This window comes from Gossypium hirsutum, chromosome A10 (genome assembly GCF_007990345.1).
Source record: "Gossypium hirsutum isolate 1008001.06 chromosome A10, Gossypium_hirsutum_v2.1, whole genome shotgun sequence".
NCBI classification, from domain to species: domain Eukaryota; kingdom Viridiplantae; phylum Streptophyta; class Magnoliopsida; order Malvales; family Malvaceae; genus Gossypium; species Gossypium hirsutum.
Genome location: NC_053433.1, coordinates 115708109 through 115718257, shown reverse-complemented (window position 1 = coordinate 115718257; position 10149 = coordinate 115708109). Strand labels below are relative to the sequence as shown.

The 10149-nt window shown below is 35.4% G+C and overlaps 1 long non-coding RNA gene across 1 annotated transcript; it reads left to right on the top strand.

The window, feature by feature from the left end:
• The first annotated feature begins 5725 nt into the window (after positions 1–5725).
• On the top strand, positions 5726–9206 carry LOC107951613 (uncharacterized). Its single transcript, XR_005902942.1, has 2 exons — positions 5726–5901; positions 8334–9206. It is a non-coding gene; the product is annotated as an uncharacterized lncRNA (long non-coding RNA).
• The last annotated feature ends 943 nt before the right edge of the window (positions 9207–10149 follow it).

The following is a 10149-nucleotide window of genomic DNA, read 5'->3' as shown; positions in this document are numbered from 1 at the left end:
GTTAACACCAACAATTGGTATCTAGAGCTCTTGTCTTTGAGGACCTGTTCTGCTTGATTCAAAAACTTGAATGGCTTCTGCTAGCTTCTCTCCAGCAGCACCACCAGTCTTCACTGGTGAAGGTTTTCATATTTGGGTGGTTAAGATGAGGACATACCTCCAAGCATTTGACTTGTGGGAAGTTGTTAACACAGAGATTTAGCCAGCTCCACTGAGGGCCAACCCCACTGTGGCTCAGATTCGTTAGCATACAGATGAGAGGACTAAGAGGCACAAGGCTATGTCTTGTATTCAAAATTGTGTTTCTGATGTGATCTTTACTAGGATTATGACTTGTGACACCCCAAAACAGGCTTGGGACAAGCTTAAGGAGGAGTTTCAAGGCACTGAGAGAATAAGGCAGCAGCAGCTTCTTAACTTGAGAAGGGATTTCGAGAATCTGAAAATAAAAGAGGAGGAAACTGTTAAACAATATTCTGACAGAATAATGGCTGTTGTAAACAGCATAAGGCTCCTTGGTGAGCAATTTGATAAAGTAAGGATTGTTGAGAAGGTTCTCTCTACCCTACCAGAGAGATATGAAGCAAAGATATCCTCTTTAGAGGACTCGAGAGACTTGACAAGGATCTCCCTGACTGAGCTTATCAATGCTCTTTATGCTCAGGAGCAAAGAAGAGCCAGCAGGATCGAGGAGCACTAGGAGGGTGCATTTCAGGCCAAAGTTAAGCCTAGCTCAAGTAATGGTGCCTACAAAGGCAAGAAAAATTAGAGGGATAAATCCAAAACTGATGCCTCGAGAAAATGGGATAAACCTTGCAGGCACTACAAAAGGCCCGGTCATCCAGAGGCCAGATGCTAGTTCAGACCAGATGCTACATGCCAAAATTGCAAGAAGAAAGGCCATGTTGAGAAGGTCTGCAAAGAGAAAGGGAAACCTGGTCAAAATCAACCACAACTCAGGAATGAAGAGGCTAGAGTAGCTGAACAAGGCAATGACAGTGAAGAACATATCTTTGCAGTTTCATGCTTAGCTACAAAAAAACAAGGTCACCAAAGGTTGGCTTCTTGATAGTGGCTGCACTAATCACATGTCACCAGATGTAACTATTTTTAGAACCCTGGACAGAAGCTGCAAAACCAAAGTGAAAATAGGCAATGGTCAGTTCATCAAGGCTGAAGGAAAGGGAGATGTCCACATATGTACCTCCACTGGAGACAAAGTCATCACAAATGTGCTTCTGGTACCTGAGATTGATAGAAACTTACTCAGCATTGCTCAGCTATTGGATAAGGGTTATTCTGTTGTGTTCAAGGGCCAGGAGTGCAAAATCACAGATCCAAATGGAATAAGCCTCATGATAGTCACTATGAGTGACAAATGTTTTGAAGTCAACTGGTCAGGTGACTCAGCCCATGCTACTTTAACAGAAGACACCAAGCTTTGGAATCAAAGACTTCGTCATGCCAATTTTAGATCGTTGCTCAAATGGCTAGCAAGGAACTGGTTGAAAACTTCACCAAGTCAGTACAAGGTGAAGATGTCTATGAGGTTTGCCAAATTGGAAAGCAAGCCAGGCTTCCATTTCCTACAAACACATCCTGGAGAGCTACAGCTAAGCTGGAATTGGTGCATTCAGATGTCTGTGGCCCTATGAGGACAAAATCTTTGAATGGAAGTAAGTATTTCATTCTCTTTATTGATGATTATACCAGATTCTGTTGGATTTTCTTTTTGAAACACAAGTCAGAGGTAGCTCAAGTATTTGTAAAGTTCAAGGCTGCAGCTGAAACAGAAATAGACTCCAAGTTGAAGATAATCAGAACTGATAATGGAACAGAGTACACCTCAGCTCAGTTCCAAGCATTATGCAATAAAGCTGGTGTTAAACATCAGTTAACTAATGTCATACACCTCAGCAGAATGGGGTCAGTGAAAGAAAAAACAGAAGTCTATTGGATATGGCCAGATGTCTCTTGTTTGAGAAGAAATTGCCTAAAAACTTGTGGGCTGAAGCAGTTAACACTGCAGTCTACTTACAAAACAGGCTTCCAACCAAAGCCTTAGAACAAAAGACTCCATTTGAAGCCTGGTTCGGATTCAAACCCTCTGTAGAGCACCTTAGGGTGTTTGGCTATCTATGCTATGCTCACATACCAGCTGTGAAAAGAGATAAATTATCAGAAACGGCTCAACCTGGGATTCTGATGGGTTATAGTGCTGTTAAGAAAGGCTACAGGATCTTGGATCCTTTAACCAATAAAATACAAGTGAGTAGAGATGTAATCTTTGATGAACATGCTTGCTGGAACTGGGATAAGGGTGAACCTGAGGCTACTTCTGAGAACCTGATAGTGGATCAGACTGAAGATGCTGAAAATGGTCTTGATATGGATCTGGATGATGAACCTGTCAGAGGAACAAGAACTCTTGCTGAGATTTATGAAATATCTCAAATGGCTCAAGTTGAACCAAGCAGTTTTGAAGAGGCTAATGTTGATGAGGGGTGGAGACAGGCAATGGCAGATTAGATTGCCATGATCGAAAAAAATCAGACTTGGATGCTAGTTGACAGACCTGCTGATAGAAAAGTCATTGGAGTAAAATGGGTCTACAAGGCCAAACAGAATGCTGATGGAAGTTTGAATAAACTGAAGGCTAGACTTGTGGTGAAAGGTTTCAGTCAAAAATATGGCCTGGATTATTTTGAAACATATGCACCAGTTGCTAGATTAGACACAATAAGGCTAATTGTTGCTTTTGCAGCTCAAATGCATTGGAATGTCTATCAACTAGATGTAAAATCAGCTTTTCTAAATGGATTTCTTGAGGAAGAAATTTATGTCGAGCAACCACAGGGGTTTGAGGTATCAGGCAAGGAAGACATGGTGTGTAAACTAAGAAAGGCCTTGTATGGCCTAAAGCAAGCTCCTAGAGCTTGGTATGCTCGAATTGACACTTACTTGCTCAGTTTGAATTTCCAAAGAAGTGTCAGTGAACCAACATTGTACATCAAGAAAAATGATTCTGAAACTCAGCTTGTGGTGTCATTATATGTCGATGATTTACTAGTCATAGGAGGTGATGAATCTGTTTTAACAGATTTCAAGACAAAGATGAGAAAAATGTTCGAGATGACTGACCTGGGCTGATGACATACTTCTTAGTAATGGAAGTAAGCCAGAAACAAGGAAGAATCTTCTTGAATCTGAAATCATTTGCCTTGAAAGTGTTAACAAAGTTTTCAATGCTGAATTCTAAGCCAACTCCTACACCTGTTGCAGTAGGGATGAAATTATCGAGCCATGAGGGTCATGAGGAAGTTTGTGAAACCAGTTATAGTAGTTTGATTGGTTGTCTCTTATACTTGACTGCAACGAGGCTAGACATCATGTTTGTAGTAAGTTTACTCTCTAAATTCATGCACTGCTGCAATGTGCTGCATTTTCAAGCTGCTAAAAGAGTGCTAAGATACATTAAAGGTACTATAAATCATGGTCTGTTATTTAGCAAGGCTGAAAAACTAAAGTTGATAGGTTACATAGATAGTGATTGGGCTGGTTCTAAAGACGATATGAAAAGCACATCAGGATATGCTTTCACATTGGGGTCAGCAATGGTTTGTTGGAGTTCTAAAAAACAGTCTTTAGTGGCTCAATCAACAGCTGAGGCTGAGTATGCAGCTGCTGCTAGTGCAGTAAATCAAGCCATTTGGCTAAGGAAAATCCTAGCAGATTTGACCCTTTCCCAAAAGGAAGCAACAGAGTTACTTTGTGACAACAAGTCTGCTGTTGCAATTGCAAAGAATCCTATTTTCCATGGTAGAACTAAGCACTTTGACATAAAGTTGCATGTGATAAGGAAGATGGAGCAAGCTTGTGAAATAAAGCTGGTTCATTGCAATTCGGAGGCTCAAATAGCTGACATTTTGACCAAGGGTCTAAGTACATCAAGATTCAACAAGCTAAGAAGACTTATGGGAGTTTGCAGCATGGAGTTCAAGGAGGAGTGTTGAAGCTGATCTCCATGCAGTTGGTATGAAGCAAGTGCAGCTGGAAGCTGGCCATGCAAGCTCTTGACAAGCATGCAGCAACCTTGGTTTTGTGTTGCTGTTGGATTTGAACTAATATTTTGTTCATTTTGAAGTCTGGTTTACTATAAGTTTTTTGATTGATGTAATTTGATGTTGATGGAGCTGTTAACCAGCTTTGTGTTAATGTACAAGTTAAGTTTTTTGTTATTTGAAAAGCTTAGTGGAAGTAGGTATATGTTTAGGTAGAAATTTGACTTGTAAGTTTTTTTTATTCTGATATATGTAATGGCAACATGCTAATGGTTATGTATGAATGAAATACACTTCATTTTCATCAACACTCTCAACTGATTCCATTACTTCTTCTTTTGTTTTCTTCCTTCTTCTTTTCTTTTGCTCGATTCCTTCTTGTTTGTTCAGCAAGCATCGTGACTTGCTGCTTAAGCCAAGCTCGACCAGCTGCTCCCTTGCTCGTTAACACCAACACAAGTCCATTCTTCATTTTAATGTATTTTCATTAGTAACTAATGAAGTTCAATTTCTTTTTGCTACTGTAACTAATTATAGTTTATGCAACAATGTGCATCATGGAGAAGAAAAATGCCACTTAAACACTATACATAGTTGTGTCATCCATTTTTGATCTGATGTGGTAAGTTTTATTAGCCATAAGTATTTGTACTCGTCTCCGGCTTGAGTTTAATTGCTTTACTGTGGTGTAGAAAGAGCACTTGGAATTCATTCGCTGCACAAAGAAACAAAGCTTAAAGGGGGGCCCGTTGAAGCACTGTGGAAAAATTGTAGTGAAAAGCTAAGATTGAATAAGGAGATAATCAACAAATGCTATACTACTGGATTTGGATATCAGGTTGGCTGCATGTCTCAGTATTTGTTGGAACATTGGCAGCAACAAAGTTAAAGAAAGGAAGCTTGAGCAGAAAAGAACTTGAAACAAATAGCAAAACGAAGCAAAACAAAGTAAAATGAACAAGATGATTGAGAAAAAATGAACTTGATCACCATTTCATTAAGTTGAGAAAATATACATTTCATTGAAATGTGGCAGCTAGAGGGGAAGCGAGAAAGAGGGGAACAAAGAAGATTGAAACAAAATGAAAAAAAAATGTTAAACAATTTTATTTTTATAAATGACATCAACTATGGCCTCCTGCTTATGCGGCATATCCCATAGGCTACTTTATTGACCTGTGACTTGACTTAGGTTTAACTCACGTTCCCTATTAAAATTAGATTGATTTATTAAAAAATCATAATATTGAGGGTTTCAATCCAAAAAAAAAAAGTTAGGGGCTCAACCCAAAAACCCATAAACATTGAGAGTATTTTTGACAATTATGACAAAGAATTTTAACAATTTTAACAGTGTTAACCATACCAAAATTTGTAATTTTAAAAAAAATAGAGAGACTGAATTCTTAAAAATAAAAGATTGAGTACTAAATTTCAAATATACATAAAGTCCCTAAATGTGAACATATTGTATCCTTTAAATTTAACCTTTTAAAAATTGGGGATTAAATTCAAAAGGTATGTATTATATTATATTTTATCTTAATCCTTCCTCACATGGATACAAATGCAAATAAGGAAATTTTCCTAAATTGCATTTAATTACTATAACCGTATCAAATGCTTACCTTTTATGCTTCTTTGCTTCATGGTTAAGGTTTGGACCATAGATGACACCTACCAACTCCCTTTTTGCTTGCTTATTTATTCTTCTTAGTCAATTTCAAAGAAAATCAAAATAGCAAGATGCAGAGGCCAAGATTTGAATTGCCAGAAGCTTTGGTTATGGAAATTCTCTCAAAGCTTCCAGTTAAATCCCTTACTCGCTTCAACCGTGTTTGTAAGTATTGGTGTTTTCTTTTCAAACTCCTCCTTTCATTTCCAATAATTATCACAACAACCTTGAAAACAACAACCTTAATCTATTTCTTAGGCGCTATGATGGTAAAACCTTCCATACTTATTTCTCTCAACTTTCAACTGAAAAAGATCAAAATTATATTGTAAAACAAAACATTCACTTGCCCCTTTTTAAGAATGATGTCCCCTGTGTTTATGGTGCTTGTCATGGATTATTTTGTTTACTTGATCCTTCAAATGATAAGGCTGCCATTAGGAACCCATCAACCAGAGAGTTTAAAATCCTTCCACCATCTTCAATCCAACGCCCTCCATATTTTTCCTATTTCGAAGAAACCTACCTTACTTTAGAAGACGTTTCTTTTAACCACGCTGCTTTTGGGTTTGATTCTATAACTGATGACTACAAAGTCATACGATTTGTTACTCTTACTTATGTTAATAGTGAAGAAGAACATCCACATCCTCATAGTATGTACCAAGTTGAGTTGTATTCTCTTAGAAGTAATTCCTGGAAGGAAATTCCATCTCCTGATTATACACCAACGGAAACAACTTTGGGAAATAATTATGTAGATGGAATTTGCTATTGGAAAACAATGACAGGGGCATATCTTGATTTTAGAGGACTAATTCTTTCATTTGACGTGGGGAATGAGAAGTTCTCAATTTTACCTATTCTAGAATCCGTTGGGTCTTTCCCAGAATACTATGTCGATCTATTGGTGTTTAATGGATCACTTGGTGCTATTGTTTACCCATCGGAAAGAATTAACACGTCTTTTGATTTATGGGTTACAAGTGAAGGAGTGTGGACTAAACAATTCAATATTAAATCCATTTCTGGAGTTGTAAACCCATTGGGATTTGGAAAAAATGGTGACTTGTTTCTTAGAGACACAAATGATGAAGTGCTCCTATTTGACGCCTCCACCCAAGAGCTTAAGGAGCTTGAGATTAATACTTATCTAGATCATTTTCGGTTTGCCATCTCCCTTCATGCTTATTTAGAGAGCCTGGTTCGTATCAATGGAATACAAGAAGTTGAGAAACATATAATACGTCAACCAACGAGAGATGCATTAAATGAATACTGAATATGAAGAAGGATGTGCATGAAATGGATATTGAATATATATGAAGATGGATGGAGAGGGAGAACATAAATGTGTAAGATGTAATAGGAATTTTTAGTTGTGAGCTTCTTAATATTGCTATTATTGTTTGGATTATATGTTTGAGATGTTAGCCAGTGCCTGGTTTGTGTATTTAGAGAATTATTCAGTTTATGTTTGGTTTTAGATGCTTAGATATCTATAAGATTTCTTCCATAGTTTGAAAATATCATTCTCCTAAGTAGTGAAATGAATATAAACTCAAAATGCATAATAGAATGGGATTACAAAGTTTTGCATTATATACCCTAGAAAAAGCACACAATAAACAATTGAAAGTTTGGAAACAGAGAAAACGGAAATTTCATAAAACGAAAATGGGAACACACCAACCAGATTCAAGCAATTGAACAAAAAAAATCAAATCTTGTCCCCCTAAAAAAAGTAATTACTTTCAAAAGTTTGGGTTTTTATTTACATTAATTTTTTATTCTTCCAACTTTTGCTTTTTCTCCTTTTTGATTGATTGAGTTTCAATCCCCACTAAGAATTTAATTTTATTTGCCTTTTTAAAAGCTATTGAGTTCCATGGAACCCTGCAATGCTTATACTCACAATAAACAGAACCATAACGCACATGTATTTCACTTGAGTTGAGAAAATATACATTACATTGAAATGTGGCAGCTAGAGGGGGAGCGAGAAAGAGGAGAAGAACAAACAAGATTGAAACAAAATGAAAAAAAAAATTGTTAAACAATTTTATTTTTATAAATGACATCAACTATGGCCTGCTGCTTATGCGGCATGTTCCATAGGCTAATTCATTGACATGTGACTTGACTTAGGGTTAACTCATGTTCCCCATTAAAATTAGATTAATTTATTAAAAAATCGTAACATTGAGGGTGTTCATCCAAAAAAAAAAGTTAGGGGCTCAACTCAAAAACCCATAAACATTGAGAATATTTTTGACAATTATGCCAAAGAATTTTAACAATTTTAACGGTGTTAACCATACCAAAATTTGTAATTTAAAAAAAATAGAGAGATTGAATTCTTAAAAATAAAAAATTGATTATTATATAAAGTCCCTAAATGTGAGCATATTGTATCCTTTAAATTTAATCTTTTAAAAATTGGGGATTATATTCAAAAGGTATGTATTATATTATATTTTATCTTAATCCTTCCTCACATGGATACAAATGCAAATAAGGAAATTTTCCTAAATCGCATTTAATTATTATAACGTATCAAATGCTAACCTTTTGTGCTTCTTTGCTTCATGGTTAAGGTTTGGACCATAGATGACACCTACCAACTCCCTTTTTGCTTGCTTATTTATTCCTCTTAGTCAATTTCAAAGAATATCGAAATAGCAAGATGCAGATCAGGCCCAGGTTTGAATTGCCAGAAGATTTGGTTATGGAAATTCTGTCAAAGCTTCCAGTTAAATCCCTTACTCGCTTCAACTGTGTTTGTAAGTATTGATGTTCTTTTCAAACTCCTCATTTCATTTCCAAACATCATCACAACAACCTTGAAAACAACAACCTTAATCTACTTCTCATACGCTGTGATGGTAACACCTTCCAACCTTATTTCTCTCATCTTTCCAACCAAAAAGATAAACAATATACAGTAAAACAAAACATTCACTTGCCTTTTTTTAAGACTGCAGTCCCCTCTGTTCATGGTGCTTGTGATGGATTGTTGTGTTTACAAGAATCTTCAACGGATAAGGCTGCCATTTGGAACCCATCAACCAGAGAGTTTAAAATCCTTCCACCGTCTTCAATACAATGCCCTCCATATTTTTCCTCCATCCAAGAAGGTCGCTTGACTTGAGTCGAGGTTTCTTTTAGGCACGCTGCTTTTGGGTTTGATTCTAAAACTGATGACTACAAAGTCATACGATTTGTTGTTCTTTACTTTTATTAATAGTGAAGACGAACGTCATTTTGAGCCCCATGTTGAGTTGTATTCATTTAGAAGTGATTCCTGGAAGGAAATTCCATCTCCTGGTTATGCACTAACTCATCTATTCTTGGGAGTAATTGCATAGATGGAATTTGCTATTGGAAAACAGAGTGTCTGGTATTTCATGATTTTGTAGGACCAATTTTTTCATTTGACATGGCAAATGAGAAGTTCTCGATTTTATCAATTCCGGAATTCATTGGGCCTTTTTCAGAATGCTATTTTAATCTATTGGCGTTTAATGGATCACTGGGTTTTATTACTTACGGATCCAAAGGAATTGATTTATGGATTACGAGTGAAGGAATATGGACTAAACAATTCTGTATTGAATCTATTTCTGGAGCTGTATGCCCATTGGGGTTTGGGAAAAATGACGAGTTGTTTCTTAGAAACACAAATAATAAAGTACTCCAATTTCAGACTTTTTTATTAAACTAACCCAAAAAAATAAATAAATTATCAAAATAACTCACCTTTTTAATAAAATACAAAAATAACTTATTTTCTACAGTAAAAAGTGGTGGAGCCATATGATATAGCGCCACCATAGTGCCACATCAGCAACAGGTATTAAAAAAATTATTTTTTGGTGGAGCCATTCTAAATGGCGCCACCAATATAAAATATCAGGGAAATACTTAAAGTTCTGAAAAAACGGGAAACTTAAAAAAAAATACCATTTTCGGGTGGAGCCATTCTAAATGGCGCCACCACTTTTCCTGACACCTTTTTTTTCATATTTCTTTTTTTTTCCTTTTATTTTCATATTTCTTTTATTTTTACTTTTTCATTTTAATTCTAATAAATTGTCTTTTTATTTTTTTAATTTTTTGATTTTTTTACATAAAAAAACAAAACAATAAAAAAGAAAAAAATATTTAATATTTAAAAAAATAATTTTTTAATATTTATATTAATATTTAAATTTATTAATAGTCACATCACTAATATGATGTGACTAGTTATAATAACTATATATACATTTTAATTTAAACTTTAAAACTTAAATATATATATCTAATGTTAAAAAAAGAATTTAAAAATAAAATTTAAAAAATTGTATGTAAAATTAATAAAATATTAAACATACATTTCAAATATTATAAAACTAATAATTTCAAAACTAA